A 17,464-nucleotide genomic window follows, 5' to 3' on the forward strand; every position below is an offset into this window, starting at 1 on the left:
GGATCGATAATTAATTGCTGAGGCATAACACTATTTGCTTTTGACCTATTGCTGCAAATGAGGATAGTTAACGTCATTCGTCATGAGTCAGCTGTAGCAAGGTTATGTAACAAGGCAGTATATGTGATCACATTTATAAATGATAAACACAAATGGGTAAAAAATAAAAATGCAAGTACTAGAACAGGTATAATAAGTAACAGGTTTAGTAAGTATCATGAAAAGCTTCTCCTGGAAAAAATACCAAATGGATTATTGACCTGAAAGAAGAAACGCACACTATGCTGAAAAGTAGTGAACTTCGAATTAACAGGTAGTGAAATGTGTATAAAAATGTGTTCCATAGCTGTCCTTTCCAAAACTTTCCGTCATCCTACTATGCAATATAACACCTGCTGTCAAAACAAACTGCAACAAATACTTAAATAACTACATAGCCTAAATATAACTTCAACATTATCCTCATCTGTAAAGAAAAAAACTTCATTATCAATCACTTCATTATCCATATTATCATAACTTCATTATTATCATCACCTGTAAAGAAAAACTTCATTATTCATAACAGCATATTCTTCATCATTATTCATCAGCATTCATTATCATCTGCAAAATATCACTTCATTACTCATTACACAACTATTCCTTATCTCTAGCATATTTCATCACTAAAACTAAGATGTGTAGTTCTGTCTGACAGCCTGCATCAATCACCTTGTATTCTGAAAGAAAAAATTAGTTAAGACTGCTATTCTACGATGAGCATAGTATATTCTTGTTAATGCTTGTTAATCCTGATCCATTTACTCTTCCTCGTAAAGTTATTGCATCTTCTTTCGTTTATTCCGTAGGTGAAATTCCCATTTCTGTTGAATTTATTTCTTACACGCATCATTTCTTTCTGAAATTGATGAACAAAGATTAATGTCTTGCATTTAAATCATATACCCACTAAATAATGACTGGTTTATGGTGACATAATTAAGCATACAGCATAACATGACAGAAAACGTAATATGTCAAAGACATTGACAGTGTTCAGATGCAAAAATGTACACAGAATAATACAATGCAGCAGCAAAAAACGTAAAACAGTCACGATCTTGAGATGTCATAGGGCAAAAAGAATGTCAAAGTCAACTGGTGTGTGTTATATCTTAACTATTTCACAGTGCATACAAACAAAACTTGAAAACAATCATACACACAAAAAAAAATGGAAAATGTGCTCGGTCTGATGTGTAACGACAAGAAGAGCGACCTGCTAACCTTACCTTGCCGGGTACTTGCCAAGAAAAAATACGATAATCATCAGTAATTAGTCATGTGAATATAATTGCATAAGTGGTCATAAAAAAATTAGTAAATGGCATCATAGTGTGTCGAATCATAAAGTGTCTTCATTCAATAAAGGGTTTAATATTTGACCAATGGTGGTTGCCTTTCGATTTTCTGGTTCTCAATGTTTCGACGTGTACAACATTGGGATGAGGGATGCTGCGAATCCGATATGGACCTGCGTATAGAAGTTCAAATTTATGGCACTTACCTTTTAATTTACTGGATAAATAGTGTGTACGTACTAATATTTTCTGTCCAACGTGAAAGTCGCGGCGTGTACAAACCTGTTTTTGCTGTCTTCTCCGGCGCTCTGCGGCACGTTTGATGTTGTTCAGCGCAATGTCAATTATTTCGTGGTGTCTTAGTCGACGACATTTAGGGAAGTTTACTAATTCTTTAATTTTGTTTGGTGGTTCAACATTTTTCAGTATAACAGACGGAGATAGCATAGTGGATTCATTTGGAATGGAATTAATTACATCTTGGAATGAGAGTATGTGTGTATCCCAATCAATATGTCTTTTGTGGCAGTATATTCGGCACAGCTTACCAATTTCTTTCATTAACCGTTCACAAGGGTTCGAAGAAGCGTGGTACTTGGATATATAAATCGGAGAAATGTTTCTAGCTCGTAACATGCGTGTCCATATGCCAGAACGAAATTGTGATCCATTGTCAGAAATTAGTTTCATCACATGCCCTACATGAAATAGAAAATGTTTTACAAATGCTTTCGAAACAGTTTTAGCTTTGCGTAATGGAGTGAAAGTAACAAATTTTGAAGTGAGCTCAACAGCGACAAAGATGTAGCAAAAACCTCTGTTAGTTCTCGGAATTGGACCAAAAATGTCTACTGCGGCCATATGTCTTAATTTAACAGGTATAATGGGATATAATGGAGGAATATGTGAAGTGGTGTCTGATTTAGCTTTCTGGCAAATTTTACAAGACGCTAAAACTCGTCGTATACGTTTCTCCATGTTGCTAAAATAACAGTTCTGCCTCAGTATAAGAAAACATTTTCTTGCTCCGTAATGTGCGTAACTTAAATGAGTGTACCAGATTAGTTTGTTAACCAGTTCGTCAGGAATGCATAATAACCAATTGTTGCTGTCAGGATGAGAGCGGCGAAACAGAATGTCATTGCGTACAGTGTAATGGTTTCTAATCGTAACATTATTCTTATCTTGCCAAAGGTGTTTAATTTCTTTCCTCACATTGTCTTTATTTTGCTCTTGTGCTATGTCCTGTAATGACGACGAAATAAAGTTTTCAAATGCAACTTGCTGAATGTACATGACACTAAAATTTGCTTTGCAGAAGTTGGTTGCTACGTCTTGCTGATTGTTGCTGAGAGAACGCGATAGTGCGTCTGCTATAACATTTTGTGTGCCGGGAATGTGAACTATTGTAAAATTAAATTCCTGTAAATAAAGTTTCCATCTGCTTAATCTATCGTGCGTGAATTTGGCCGAAAGTAAAAATTGTATCGCTCTGTGGTCTGTGTAAACGGTGGTATGTCTGCCATAAAGAAAGTGCCTAAATCTCGTGAAAGCCCATACAACACATAATGTTTCAAGTTCTGTAACAGAATAATTTCGTTCAGCAGGTGACAGAATGCGACTTGCAAATGCGATGTTTTTAATTACTGTAGAGCCATCTTCTTCAATTTCCTGGAAAATATGTACGCCTAAAGCGGTGTTGGAACTGTCGGTGGCAATGGAAAAATTTCTGGTAAGATCTGGGTGCGATAAAAGTGGTGCATTCAACAGAGCATGTTTCAGGTTCATGAATTCAGAGTTTGCTTGCTTATCCCAAGACCAAATACTGTTTTTACCTGTTAATTGGCATAATCTGGGTGTGTCTAAAGCAGAGTGATGAATAAATTTACGAAAAAAGTTAATTAAGCCCAAAAAACTGCGTAGTTGTTTCTTCGTCGTAGGAACAGTAATGTCACGTAGAGCTTGAAGTTTTTCCGGATCAGGCGCAATGCCTTCTGCTGAAATTACGTGTCCAAGAAATTTTATAGAAGTTTTGCCAAAGTGCGATTTACTAAGATTAACTGTGAGTCCTTGAGCATGAAAAGTTTGCATCAGTTGTTCAAGAATCATATTGTGTTCCGACCAGTTAGCTTCTGCAATAAGAATGTCGTCTACGTATGTCGTGATTCTGTCCTTAAGTTCTGTCGGAAGTATTGTGTTCAAACCGCGAATAAAAGCTGCAGAAGAAATAGTTAATCCGAATGGTAATTTACAAAATTGATAACAGTCGCCAAAACAAAGAAAAGCTGTATATTTTCTGCAATTTGGATGAAGTTGAATTTGCCAAAATCCCGATTTCAAATCTAATGTAGAATAAATAGCAGTACCGTGAAATTTCTGTAAAAGTTCCTCTAGTGTCTGTGGTCGATCTGTTTCATTAATAATAATGTCATTAATGTGACGTGAATCAAGTACGAGGCGAAGTGAGTCATCTTTTTTCTTAACAATATGTAGCGGGTTTATGTACGGACTAACTGCTGGTTCTATAATTCGTTGGTCAAGCATATCCTGCAATTCTTTTTTAACCTGTTCTCTGTGGATATATGGAATGGGATAATGCTTTGCTTTAAATGTGTCGTGCTGTTTGACTTGAAATTCATACATAAATCCGGACATAGTACCAGGAATATTGTCAAAAACTGGAGCTTGCTGTAAAAGAATTTTGTGTAACTGCGTGCGTTCGTCGTCTGTATTTGCACTGCTTTGTTTAACCTTATCGGAAATCATCTGCATTACGTCGTAGTCAGTTTCGTCTGGAGTATTATAGTTGTGTACACACGTATCAGTGAACAATGTGGGATTACAGTCTATGTTACGTGATACGGAAATGACCTCTGTGCGGTTTATTGTTTGTTCTTCCGCAGATAGTGAGTGCTGAAATTCTAAAGCAAGTTGTACATTTTCATCCTTTAACATTAAATACGAATTCTGAAAATCAATAACTGCGTCGTGTTGTACCAGAAAATTCGTACCTAAAATAACGTCTGTCGTCAATAAAGGAACAATCCAAAAATTTGAGTGCAAAGTATGACCTCCAATACAAAATGATAAATGCGTCTGTAATTTAACGTCTACTCCTTTACTCGATACTGCTCCCTTTACTTTTGTTTTGCCTAAAGGTAATGTCGGATAAGTATTCTCTTTGTTACACTCGTTAAAAGTTTCTTCATTTATTACTGATATAGGTGATCCGGAATCAATTACTGCTGAAAATTTCGATGAACCAATTTTAATTTCGATAACAGGATGTGAAATAGTTTTCTGAACAAATGGTCTTTCCTGCAAGAGAGTGTCTCTGATATCGTCAAAGGTAATTACATTTTCGTGAACAACATTTTGCGTGTCAAAGGTAGTGCTTGTGTTATTGGAAGATGCGACCTGTACAGTATCTAGTCAGATTCTATCTGACGTGTTATTATTGTCAGGAGGGTTCTGTGGCACTTCTACTATTTGAACTGCTCTGTTATTTCTTACTGACGTGTTACGCTATAGATGACACCTATTGCATGGTTCATTCATGATTATTTGTTGTTGCTGATGTTGTTGCTGCTCATAAGATCGACTGTTATTAAATGTACGCTGAAAATTGTGCTCGTTATTTTTACGTCTGTCATGATAGTAATTTCTATACGGCGCATTGCGATACGAGTTGAAATAGTGTGTTGTCTGTACGTAGTTATTTCTTTGCTGCCATGCGTTACTATTTGTTGGAGCTGGGACTATACGTGCACGCGGCGAAACATTAAAGCCTGGTTGACCTTGTAGACTGCATTGTTGGTTAGGTATGCTAAGCGGTTGACTTTCATGCTATTGTGGTGAAAAACATCTATTGTTACAAAAATGTGGTTCCTGTTACTAATAATTTTACACATACTGATGATTACGATTTTATCTGTAATTAAAATTACGCTGGTTTTGGAGTGCCTAAAGAATGTTGTCACTTTCAGTAAAAATTTGTCACATCGGGTTTTCTTTAGTTATTTTTCTTAATTCTAGGTAGAGCAATAGTTAAAGAGCAGTTTTGATAGATATATAGGATAGTAGAAGAAAAGGCAGCAGTGCAGAAAACTAAAGATGAAACAGCACTACTACAGCTCGGGGCCCTATGCTCGCTACGGCACATATTCATTAAAGCGTAATGAATCCCCTGAGGTCGATTACGCACTGCAAATTAATTTTGGCTTTTGCGTTACAGGCAATTGCGGTATAAATTCAAAAGCAAATAGTTGTATCCATGTTAATTCTAGTTTCTTCATTATAGGCAATGCTGTTGTAAATACAAAAATAAATTGTCGCATCTGGTTCAAAGCTAGCTTCTGCATTACAGGCAATAGCGGTGAAAGCATAAAAACAAATTGTCGTATACAGCTCAAAGCGTGTACCTGTGTTCTGTCATTATTGAATTCTTTACATTTTCTGGCGGATAAAAATTGCTCGTAATCTACGTTCTCGTCATTGAATTTGAAAACACATTCGGGTTTGTGTGTGAATCTGTTTGTCTGTGTCGTTTCGTACTTCAAGTTGCGTAGCTTTTCATATTTTAAGTCGCGTAGCTTTTCGGATTTTAATTCGCGTAGTCTCTGTAAATTGTTCACATTATACACGCTGCGTGACTCTGACAAATGCTCGCAACGTGGCGGATTCTGTGACGTATTGGTGACTGAAATAGTTTTCAACTCTGTTACTGTAACACTTTCGTCAATTTGGTTGATCTGTCGTGCAAATTTCTCGTCAACTTCCGTATTCGGAGTGTGTGAAACTTCCAGTGGCTCTAAATTAAACTCGTCGCGTATCTGTACTGCGTTTTTACGGCATTGTTCAGTGACTGCATTAATTTCGTGTATCTGTGTTTCGTTCGCTGAACATTGTTCAGTGACTGCATTAATCTTGTCTTTATGTGATTCTGTTGTGCCTACACGTGTGCTACTTAATTCTTGTGCAACAGTGCCAACTTTTTCATTACTGTTATTAGCACAAGTCTTAGTATTCACACGTAATTGTCCTCTATTATCATAATAATGCGCGGCAATGGCTTCAATCTGTTCATTAATCTGTTCATTCCGTTCACTAAGTTGTTTGATTTTTTCATTAATGTCGTCTTGATCTTCATTCGATTGTTTATTTCTTTCATCAATTAATTCACGTTGTTTGCGATCGTTTCTCAGTATTTCAGTCATTAGTTGTACTACTGCCACAATTTGATCCAATGTAACTTTCTCTACTCTATTATCTGTGCTGTTTGATTGCGTACCTACAATTGTCACGTTTTGTGTGACCATTTGGTCATTCTGTAATTTACAAAAACGTTTCTCACTCGAGTGTACATTGTCAGTCACTATTTCGGAATTAAATGAATCCGTCGTATTTTCGGTACACTGACCACTTTCATTAGACAAATTTGTCTGTTCGTCACGAGAATTTAGTAAACCGGTTGTGTTAAGCTGGGCAGCGCTCATTACAATAGAGCGTCCCGCGTCATCAATTGTCGTCAAATCAACAGAGGACATAACCGAGTTCGTTTGTTCATCATTAAGACAAAAATCATCATTAGTGGTTGGAACGCATTGACTGTCAGTGAACGCAGAATTGTCATCATTACACTGCGTGTCACAATTACTATCGGTCACGTTGTTTAAGTCGGTAAATTCATTCATAATACCTCGCGATACACTATTCACAGTCTTTCGCGGCATTTTTACAGTAGTCACAATTATTCACAAAACAATAAGCACAATGCAAAAACAACACACAAATACAACAGAGCAACGAATTGCCGTTGACCTGTAGAGAGAAAGTCACAAGATTAGTAAAAGCGTAGCGCCAAATCCTAATTATACTTAAGCAAATAAGAGCAGATATCTGACTGTTTTTCAAAAGACTCTCAACGAAATACGATCCTGGACTGGGTGTCGCCAAGTGTATCCTCCCCACCAAAATTTTAAAAATGACAATATTTAATAGAAATGGAGCCAAGAAGCAATATCGTCCCCACAGGAATATTTAAATAAAAAAATATAATAATAAATGGGAGCCAAGTGTAACCTCCCACAATGAAATCTACTGACAATGACAATTAAACAAAAATTAGCAATCTGACCCAAGTATAAGTTCCTCACAAAAAAATGAAAGTCAATTCAGTGATAAGAAAATCTCAGTGATAATGATAACTCAATTAAACCGAAATACCGGTCTTTGGCCCTGTGCAAAAATCATAATTAAATTCTTACCTCAGTATAACTCCATGTCAAATTTCCGCTCTTATTGTTGCCCACGGCTTGGAGGAACTGCATTGCAAATAATATTTTTTTTTTTTAAATTTAACTGAACTTTTCTTTAAGGGAAATGGAAGGAAATCGTTGGTTCAATTAAATGATTTTTTTGTTAAAAATTGCTTTGAAATCAAAATTATTATTGGGGCACTTGTTGAAAATTAATTACAATAAATAAACTTTACATTATCTGATGATTACCTTAATTAACAATGTACCTCATTCAGCATCTTGACCAGAATGCCATGTCGACGCTCGCCGACTGCGTCCCGCTCGCGACCGTGACAGGACTAGACCACTACTGCCGACAGACTACATCACACAACCGCACTGGGCTGCTACTACCGACAGACTGCACGCAACTGAACTGAGCTACTGCTATCGACAGACTGTACTGCACAACGACTACTAGCGTACTGCTCGCAACACTCGCGCGGTCAAGCGCAGACTAACTACGATAAATGGCTCTCTGGTCAAAGATTTTATCATGCTTCACCATCGCTGCTACGTTACATACGTGTTTCAGTATATGAGGTACAACAGGAAATAAAGGAGAGTCTTCGCGTTACTAACAAACTATTTGTCGTGGCATACAAGTGTAGGACTGCTTTTCCATCTTGAACAGTCTCTTGCGCTTCTCCAGAAGCCAAAGCGCTATGCTTCCTGCCCTGCATAGCTGAAAACGACACTTGGAAACGTGAAGAGCAATGGAAGGGGCGAACCCGGACGTATGCGAATTCCAAAAAGTCCACTTTGGACACGATCGATACTATATTCAGCAAAACCGAACATTTTCAGCGACAGCTCAACAAGCACATTTCTTTTCTGTCACACATCGTCCAAGGCGGAGCGCAGGAATTGCTCGTCCATTGCCAATTGAACTGTTCAAGAAAGGAGAAACTTGTCACAGTGAAAAAATACAGACTTGCCATAGTAAACAGTTCGTTAATAACGCAGGCAGTCTCGTTGGTTATACAGCAGACCACGTTCTGAATACAGGAAAGCAATCGAGAGAATTAAGAGCAGTGGCTCACAGTGGCCTTTCTGCGATTTTCTTCTTCTGCAGGTACGTGAATGTATTAACTTCAACGTCACATTCAGTACAGCAGTATCTTCTATAGGAATACCTCTTCTGCCCCGCAAAGTTGAAGTACAACTGCTTCCTGTGTTATTCTACTGTTTTCACGACTGCATGTGTGTTAAGGTGCCATGTCGTTGATATGCGATTGAAAATTTTTTTACAGGGTGTTCCCATTAGAGCGTGAAAAAATGTAACAGGACATAGAGAATGCTCCACTGAACAATTTGAGACAGGGAACCTAGGGTCGGAGAAGCCAGCTGGAAATAAACTTGTCTACCGCTTTGTTTAGCATTATTGTTTTCCGCATTATTTACAACTAACATGTAAACAAGTTTACACGTACTGTTCTGCTTATGTATATGTACATTCTTCAATCTCTGTAAGGACGAGCCTGATTACCAGGAAGTAATGATACAGGCTTTGTTTACTCGTCCATAAGGTGGCTCTGTTGTATCGTACTTACGTTGTCCCATGACAGAACGTGCTATCAATCAACGACAGACCCGTTCATTACTTAATGCTATTCAAAGGCACACAGTACAATACGATGGAGCAGTACCAGTACAGTATTTCCTGGTCGCGGATTGGAAAGGGACGTCCTACTCCATGGCCTACGACGTCACCTGATCTGAATCCCCTTGATTGTTTCCTATGGGGATATCTAAAGTCACTTGTATATGAGACCGGAGAGAATTAGTTGCCATAATTGTGGCGGCTAGTGATGTGATTAGAAACACACCAGGGATATTTGTCAGGGTGCTTCAGAATCTTGTTCGCCGATATCATGCTTGCACTGAGGTTGACGGCTGTCAGTTGCAGCGCATTTTTTAAGATACGATACAAATGGTACGTTCATTGCGTTAGTAGTGGCATCTGCAGTTAACTGTAGCTAATGAAAATAAATAAGTACACAAGTACTGTGATTTTATTCCTATTATCTCCTTAAGCAGGCTTCTCCGACCCCAAGTTCCCCACCTCAAATTGTTCAGTGGAGCATCCTCTACGTTGTGTTAAATTTTTGCACGTTCTTACGCAAACACCCTCTATACACGGTGTTACAAAAAGGTACGGCCAAATTTTCAGGAAACATTCCTCACACACAACGAAAGAAAATATGTTATGTGGACATGTGTCCGGAAACGCTTACTTTCCATGTTAGAGCTCATTTTATTACTTCTCTTCAAATCACATTAATCATGGAATGGAAGTACACAGCAACAGAACGTACCAGCGTGACTTCAAACACTTTGTTGCAGGAAATGTTCAAAACGTCCTCCGTTAGCGAGGATACATGCATCCACCCTCCGTCGCATGGAATCCCTGATGCGCTGATGCAGCCCTGGAGAATGGCGTATTGTATCACAGCCGTCCACAATACGAGCACGAAGAGTCTCTACATTTGGTACCGGGGTTGCGTAGACAAGAGCTTTCAAATGCCCCCATAAATGAAAGTCAAGAGGGTTGAGGTCAGGAGAGCGTGGAGGCCATGGAATTGGTCCGCCTCCACCAATCCACCGGTCACCGAATCTGTTGTTAAGAAGCGTACGAACACTTCGACTGAAATGTGCAGGAGCTCCATCGTGCATCAACCACATGTTGTGTCGTACTTGTAAAGGCACATGTTCTAGCAGCACAGATAGAGTATCCCGTATGAAATCATGATAACGTGCTCCATTGAGCGTAGGTGGAAGAACATACGAAACTAAAATGAGCTCTTACATGGAAATTAATCTTTTCCGGACACATGTCCACATAACATCTTTTCTTTATTTGTGTGTGAGGAATGTTTCCTGAAAGTTTGGCCGTACCTTTTTGTAACACCCTGTATATCACATGATTTTCTCTCGGCAGTGCTTGTAGTTTCTAAAACCTCGAATACTGTTGAGTAATAATTAATAATGAATTGCGTAGATGAACTATTAGCATTGTGTATATAGCACATTTATTAATGGCATGAATATTATAACAGCAGCGGTGGTAGAAAAGAGAAGAATGTTGCGACAGCAGTGTCCTGTGGTAGCTCGAGAGATACCTATGGGAGGAGTACAACATCCGTATGTTATACGAGCTCAAAACGTGGCTGAGCCTCCTCGCAGCTGACCCCTACGGACGGTATGCCTGGGATGTGGCGCCATCAAACTCTTCTACAACTGCCTCCAGGCAGCAGACAAAGTTCCATTGCAGGTTTATTGTCTTCGGGCACCACGGTGCTGGAGGGTTTGTACTGTTGTTCGTACTGGACCCATAGATGCCAATGCGTAGTCTGAAGCCTGCCTGGGCGGACACAGACCTCCCAGTTGCGTCCAAACGACTACACGCAGTTCAGCTTGCTTCATTCTGTTGATTCCTGTTTCCTAGTGGAAGGTTTTCAAGCACTTATTGAAATGTTTACTATAGGTAGTACGATAGACTGGGCAAGCTTATCCTAATACTACACAGACCACAAATTACCGTACAGCTATTGTCTGTCATGCTAAATACACTCTCAATAGTAAACTATCATCCACTTAGCAAAAGAATAGTTTTTATAACAATTTTCATTAACATTAGAAAAACGACATTCAGACGAAGCATTCGTGCATCTTCGGCTTCCGACAAATATGCGAACCCAGTGAGTAGTCAGGTATGAGGGATCGTATGGGACAGTTTGCATTACAAATGGTTCCAATTGCTCTGAGCACTATGGGACTTAACTTCTGAGGTCATAAATCCCCTAGAACTTAGAACTAATTAAACCTAACTAACCTAAGGACATCACACACATCCATGCCCGAGGATGGATTCGAACCTGCGACCGTAGCGGTCTCGCGGTTCCAGACTGTAGCGCCTAGAACCACTGTCCACATGCCATTCAGAATCCGCACCCAGTGACGCCTATGGGCTGTGGATGACGCGGTGGTCGATCGGTACCGTTGGGCTTTCCGAGGCGTGTTGGAAAGAGTGTTTGGACAGAGTCACAGAGAGTGTCTCAGGACTCAATTACGGTTACGGCCAAGAAGAGCCAAAGTGAACATTATACAATTGATGTTAGTCATCATTCACTGCTTTTAGGACTATACCAGTGTTTATAGACAGATCACTGCAAGTACAATTGTCATACTTGATTTCCGTGTTGTAAAACTACAATCAGTAAATCACTGTAACTTGTTGATAACCTGCGCTGCAATCTACACTGATGGAAAAATATGGCAACACCAAGAAGGAGTTGTACGATATAAGAAAAAGTTGGCAGGCGTGTTTCTAGTGGCTTTAGTAGCGCCATTGTGAGAATGCAAATCAGTTTGCTTTAAATACACACTGTAACGGTCGTGTCGTGAGCGTCAGTTACCTCAGAGACTGAACGTGATGAGTTGACTTAAGTCAAGAATGTCTCTAAGGCGAGAAAGACACCTCACACCTCAAGGACAGCTCCAAGATGGACACCCTGTAGGAGGCATCTCACTGAGTCCAAACCATTGCCAACTGCGACTTCAGTGGTGACGAGCGAGAGCTCGGCGGAGGGTAGAGTGGAGGTCTATTGTGCTTTCTGATGATTTCTGGTTCTGCCTGGGTGCCAGTGATGGTCGTGTGTTGGTTTGAAGGGGGCCAGTTGAGAGCCTACAACCAACCTGTCTGTGTGCTAGACACACAAGATCTACACCTGGAGTTATCGGCTGGGCTGAGATTTCGTATGGCAGCAGAAACATTCTCGTAGACACACAAGATCTACACCTGGAGTTATCGGCTGGGCTGAGATTTCGTATGGCAGCAGAAACATTCTCGTGGTTATCCCACGCACGCTGACCGTAAATTTGTACATCAATCTTGTGATTCGACCGGTTGTGCTGCCGTTCATGAACAGTATCGTAGAGGTTGTTTTCCAACAAGATAACGGTCGTCCACTTACCCCTGTTGTAACCGAACATGCTCAACTTGTTGCCTTGACCTGGTCCATCACCAGATCTGTCTCGAATAGACTTCATCGGACGACAACTCCAGCGTCATCCGCAACCAGCATTAACCGTTGATATACTGACCGATCACGCGCGATAGGCAAAGAACTCCATCCCACAAACTAACATCTGGCACCTGTACAACAAAACGCGAATACGACTGAATGCTTGCATTAAACATTCTGGTGGTCACACCGGCTATTAATGTACCAGCATTTCATATTTGCAATGGCTTATCTCGCGCGTACATTAACATGTGACCTTTTAATGTTAATCATTTAAATGTGTTACCTTGACAAATGTATTTCCGAAATTTCATTTTTCTACATTAATTATTTTTTGGCACTGCGATTTTTTCCGTCAGAATGTTTTTTTGCTATAACTGTTGCCTAACCGTGTTTGGCCCCGTGACGAATCTGTGAAGTTGCTGCGTGTTAGCATGCCACTTCGTAACAGCAACTGCTTCCGTGGTACAGGATACTTTTCGTGGCACATTTATATGTTTGACGCCAAGTACATCTGCCGAATACAACAATTGCAAAGGGCAAATATCTAGTGAAAGACTGAGAACCAAGTTTCTGGTTAAGTTTTCTTTTAGGCAAGAATTAGGATTTTGGCACTAACGCCTGAACACGCTGTGAAGCAGTCGGTGCTGACCACCTGAGGAGTGTGTCTGGGTGCGGGTGAGCCCGCCCTTGTGCCGACAACGCGTCCTCTTCAACTCATTCGCTCCCTGGCGCTGGCGCAGTTTAAGGTGCGGTGTAATCTGCGCCCCGGGCCGGCAGCGGCCCAGCCCCAGGCGTCAGATTGGGCGGCGACGCCCTGAGAGCGACGCCTCCCTGGAGAAAGTCCCTGCAGATTAAAAGCTCCGCTGCCGGGGTCTGCTAAGCCTCTCCATCACTCTCTCTCTCTCTCTCTCTCTCTCTCTACCCCAGGAGAGGCCGCAATCTCAGCGGAGCTTCAAGCTGCGCAATAAAGCTGTCAGCGAGGGCAGGCTCTCGTGTACTTCCACTCCGCTGTTCACCGTCTACGGACTTCAGGTAACACCAACGCCGTATGCAAATTTCACTTGTATCCAGATGTATTTTGCTGTATTGCGTTCCACTGCAAATACCTTGTAATAATCTAGTATTCAGACGCACATTGCACACCTCACTAGCGCAATCCCTATCCCTAACTCCAACAACAAAATATGTACCATTTTCAGTAAGCGCAATGGCCTGGCTAGGTGAGCATCGTGTATTTGTTGTGTGGTGTGGTATATTCGCAGTTGTACATTACTGGCCATTAAAATTGCTACACCACGAAGAAGACGTGCTACAGACGCGAAATTTAACCGACAGGAAGAAGATGCTGTGATATACAAATGATTAGCTTTTCAGAACATCCACACACGGTTGACGCCGGTGGCGACACCTACAACGTACTGACATGAGGAAAGTTTCCAAGCGATTTCTCACACACAAACAGCAGTTGACCGGCGTTGCCTGGTGAAACGTTGTTGTGATGCCTCGTGTAAGAACGAGAAATGCCTACCATCACATTGCCGACTTTGATAAAGGTCGGATTGCAACCTATCGCGATTGCGGTTTATCGTATCGCGGCATTGCTGCTCGCGTTGGTCGAGATCCAATGACTGTTAGCAGAATATTGAATCGGTGGGTTCAGGAGGGTAATACGGAACGCCGTGCTGGATCCCAACGGCCTCGTATCACTACCAGTCGAGATGACAGGCATCTTATCCGCATGGCTGTAACGGATCGTGCAGCCACGTCTCGATCCCTGAGTCAACAGATGGGGACGTTTGCAAGACAACAACCATCTGCACGAACAGTACGACGACGTTTCCAGCAGCATGGACTATCAGCTCGGAGACCATGTGCTGTGGTTACCCTTGACGCTGCATCACAGACAAGAGCACCTCCGACGGTGTACTCATCGGCGAACCTAGGTGCACGAATGGCAAAATGTCATTTTTTCGGATGAAATCAGGTTCTGTTTACAGCATCATGATGGTCGCATCCGTGTTTGGCGACATCGCGGTGAACTCACATACTGGGCTTATCACCCGGCGTGATGGTACGGGGTGCCATTGGTTACACGTCTCGGGCACCTCTTGTTCGCATTGACGGCACTTTGAACAATGGGCGTTACATTTCAGATGTGTTACGACCCATGGCTCTACCCTTCATTCGATCGCTGCGAAACCCTACATTTCAGCAAGATAATGCACTACCGCATGTTGCAGGTCCTGTACGCGCCTTTCTGGATACAGGAAATGTTCGACTGCTGCCCTGGCCAGAACATTCTCCAGATCTCTCACCAATTGAAGACGTCTGGTCAATGGTGGCCGAGCAACTGGCTCGTCACAATACGCCAGTCACTACTCTAGATGAACTGTGGTATCGTGTTGAAGCTCTGTTTGACTCAATGCCCAGGCGTATCAAGGCCGTTATCACGGTCAGAGGTAGTTGTTCTGGGTACTGATTTCTCAGGACCTATGCACCCAAATTCCGTGAAAATGTAATCACATGTCAATTCTAGCATAATATATTTGTCCAATGAATACCCGTTATCATCTGCATTTCTTCTTGGTGTAGCAATTTCAATGGCCAGTAGTGTAGTTGTGCAGTTAATACTCAGCGAGTATTTCGTATTCAATTAGAACTTGGTTCGTGATAGAAAATTTATTCGAATTTGGGTATCAACCTGTAGAGCACCAGGCTCTGCATTGAAAGAAAATATATTCTCCGAACTCGGACTGTAACAACGGCAGAAAATGTTGCGCTTGTGAGAGCGTCCGTCCAGCAATCTCCAAAACGTTCAGCATTTAAAAATGCATCTGCGCTGGGAATGTCTGATGGGAATGTGTGAAGAATTCTGCACAGATATCTTCACGTATGGTTACCCAAGAATTACGTAAGAGAGATTTCGAAACTTGCAGAGATGTGTGAGACTAAAGTCTTCTGAATATTCCTCCTGATGGTGTTATGATATCTTCCGATGAGATCAACTACTGTAAATAAACTAAATTCCTGCTTCTGGGGCCGGCCGGAGTGGCCGAGCGGTTCTAGGCGCTACAGTCTGGAACCGCGCTACCGCTACGGTCGCAGGTTCGAATCCTGCCTAGGGCATGGATGTGTGTGATGTCTTTACGTTAGTTAGGTTTAAGAAGTTCTAAGTTCTAGGGGACTGATGACCTCAGAAGTTAAGTCCCATAGTGCTTAGAGCCATTTGAACCATTTTCTGCTTCTGGGGCAGAGAAAAATCCTCAGAAACTTCACCAGTGCTAATTTAACACCCACCGTGTGACAGTCTGGTGCACCATTGTCGAATTTGGTTTGTGTGGTCAGTATTTTTTTGGAGAAGATGACGTAACGGTAACGGTTAATTCCAATTGCTGCTGTCACATGACATTGATCTTCCTCCGACCTAAGGTAAACCGGTATGTTGGGGACCATGCAGGGGGAGAAATCCGATTCCTACAAGACGGAGCCACGGGTCACCCTTCTCGATGTCCTCCAGACATTTTGAGAGAGATGTTTGCTGAACGTCTTCTATCTTCGCGAGACGACATCGCCTCGCCCCCAACGTCGCCTGATTTATAACCTTGTGATTTTTTTTTTTCCTTTCGGGATATTTAGAGACTGAAGTATACAAACATCGCCCCACAACCCTGGAAGCACTTAAGGAGAGGCAATCACACAGGAAGGGGCTGCCATTCCACCGGAAATGACAAGAAGAAGTGTGAACAGCTTCCGGGGAAAGACTTCGTAATTGTGTGTCAAGAATGGAGGACGCCATTTACCAGACATAATTTTTATAACCAACTACTGTAAAGTGGCACAGTATTGGTTGTTCATAAATAAAAGTATTTCCTCTGTACCTTTGTTTGTTTATTCGTAACTACCTTTTTAAATTCATGAAGTCTGTTTGTCCGACCCTATATAAGGGAAGTATGCCGAGGGTCTCTCTTAAGAGTCGAGAGGCGCATTCTCCCTGGTGTTTCACTACATATTTGCAATGTCGTCTTTTCAGTGTGTAAATGGACTCAGACCAAACAAATACTCCTCATTAAGTGTTTTATGCGACGCACACTGAAAATGAAAAGAACCGGTTTTTTCCCCGTTACAAACAAAATGACTTTTGAAGAGGAAATTTACGTGACCATTCGACAGGGAGGTCCGAGACTGGTCTAGTGCGACATTTTTTCTAGCGCTGTGTATTGGCAGGGAGAGTAAAACAGGGAGAATAACCAGTACTCCAGCAATGACTTACGTGACTACCTAGCTCGCACTGTCTACTACCGCCATGCAGCAGTGCGATTCGATCGCTGTCGGAGTACTGATTATTCTCCCTCTTTTATTGTCCCTGTCAATACACATCGATAAAACAAATGTCGCACTAGACTAATTTCGGAACTCTCTATCGAATGGATAAGTAAAATTGCGCTTTAAAAATCATTTTGTTTGTAATGGGAAACAAAACCGAGTCCTCCCGTTGACGCAGGGGGTCGTAAGAAACATGTATTTGTTTGGACCCAATCTATTTACACACAGCAAACACGAAAGCACAAATATTTGCCAGAACACGAGAGTAAATGCGCCTGTCGACTGTTTGCAGAGTCGACTGTATATGCGGAGTAGAGGCGAATAGAGAATTTTCTAGCTACTATACGGGCTGCAATAGGAAAATCCACTGACATAAGCAACTTTCACGAAGGGCAGATCGTTATAGCCCGACGCCAGAGGATGAACACCTCTGAAAGTGCGAAGCTGCTCGGCTGATCGTGTGCTGCTG

The sequence above is a fragment of the Schistocerca piceifrons genome, chromosome 3 (assembly GCF_021461385.2).
Source record: "Schistocerca piceifrons isolate TAMUIC-IGC-003096 chromosome 3, iqSchPice1.1, whole genome shotgun sequence".
NCBI classification, from domain to species: Eukaryota; Metazoa; Arthropoda; class Insecta; order Orthoptera; family Acrididae; genus Schistocerca; species Schistocerca piceifrons.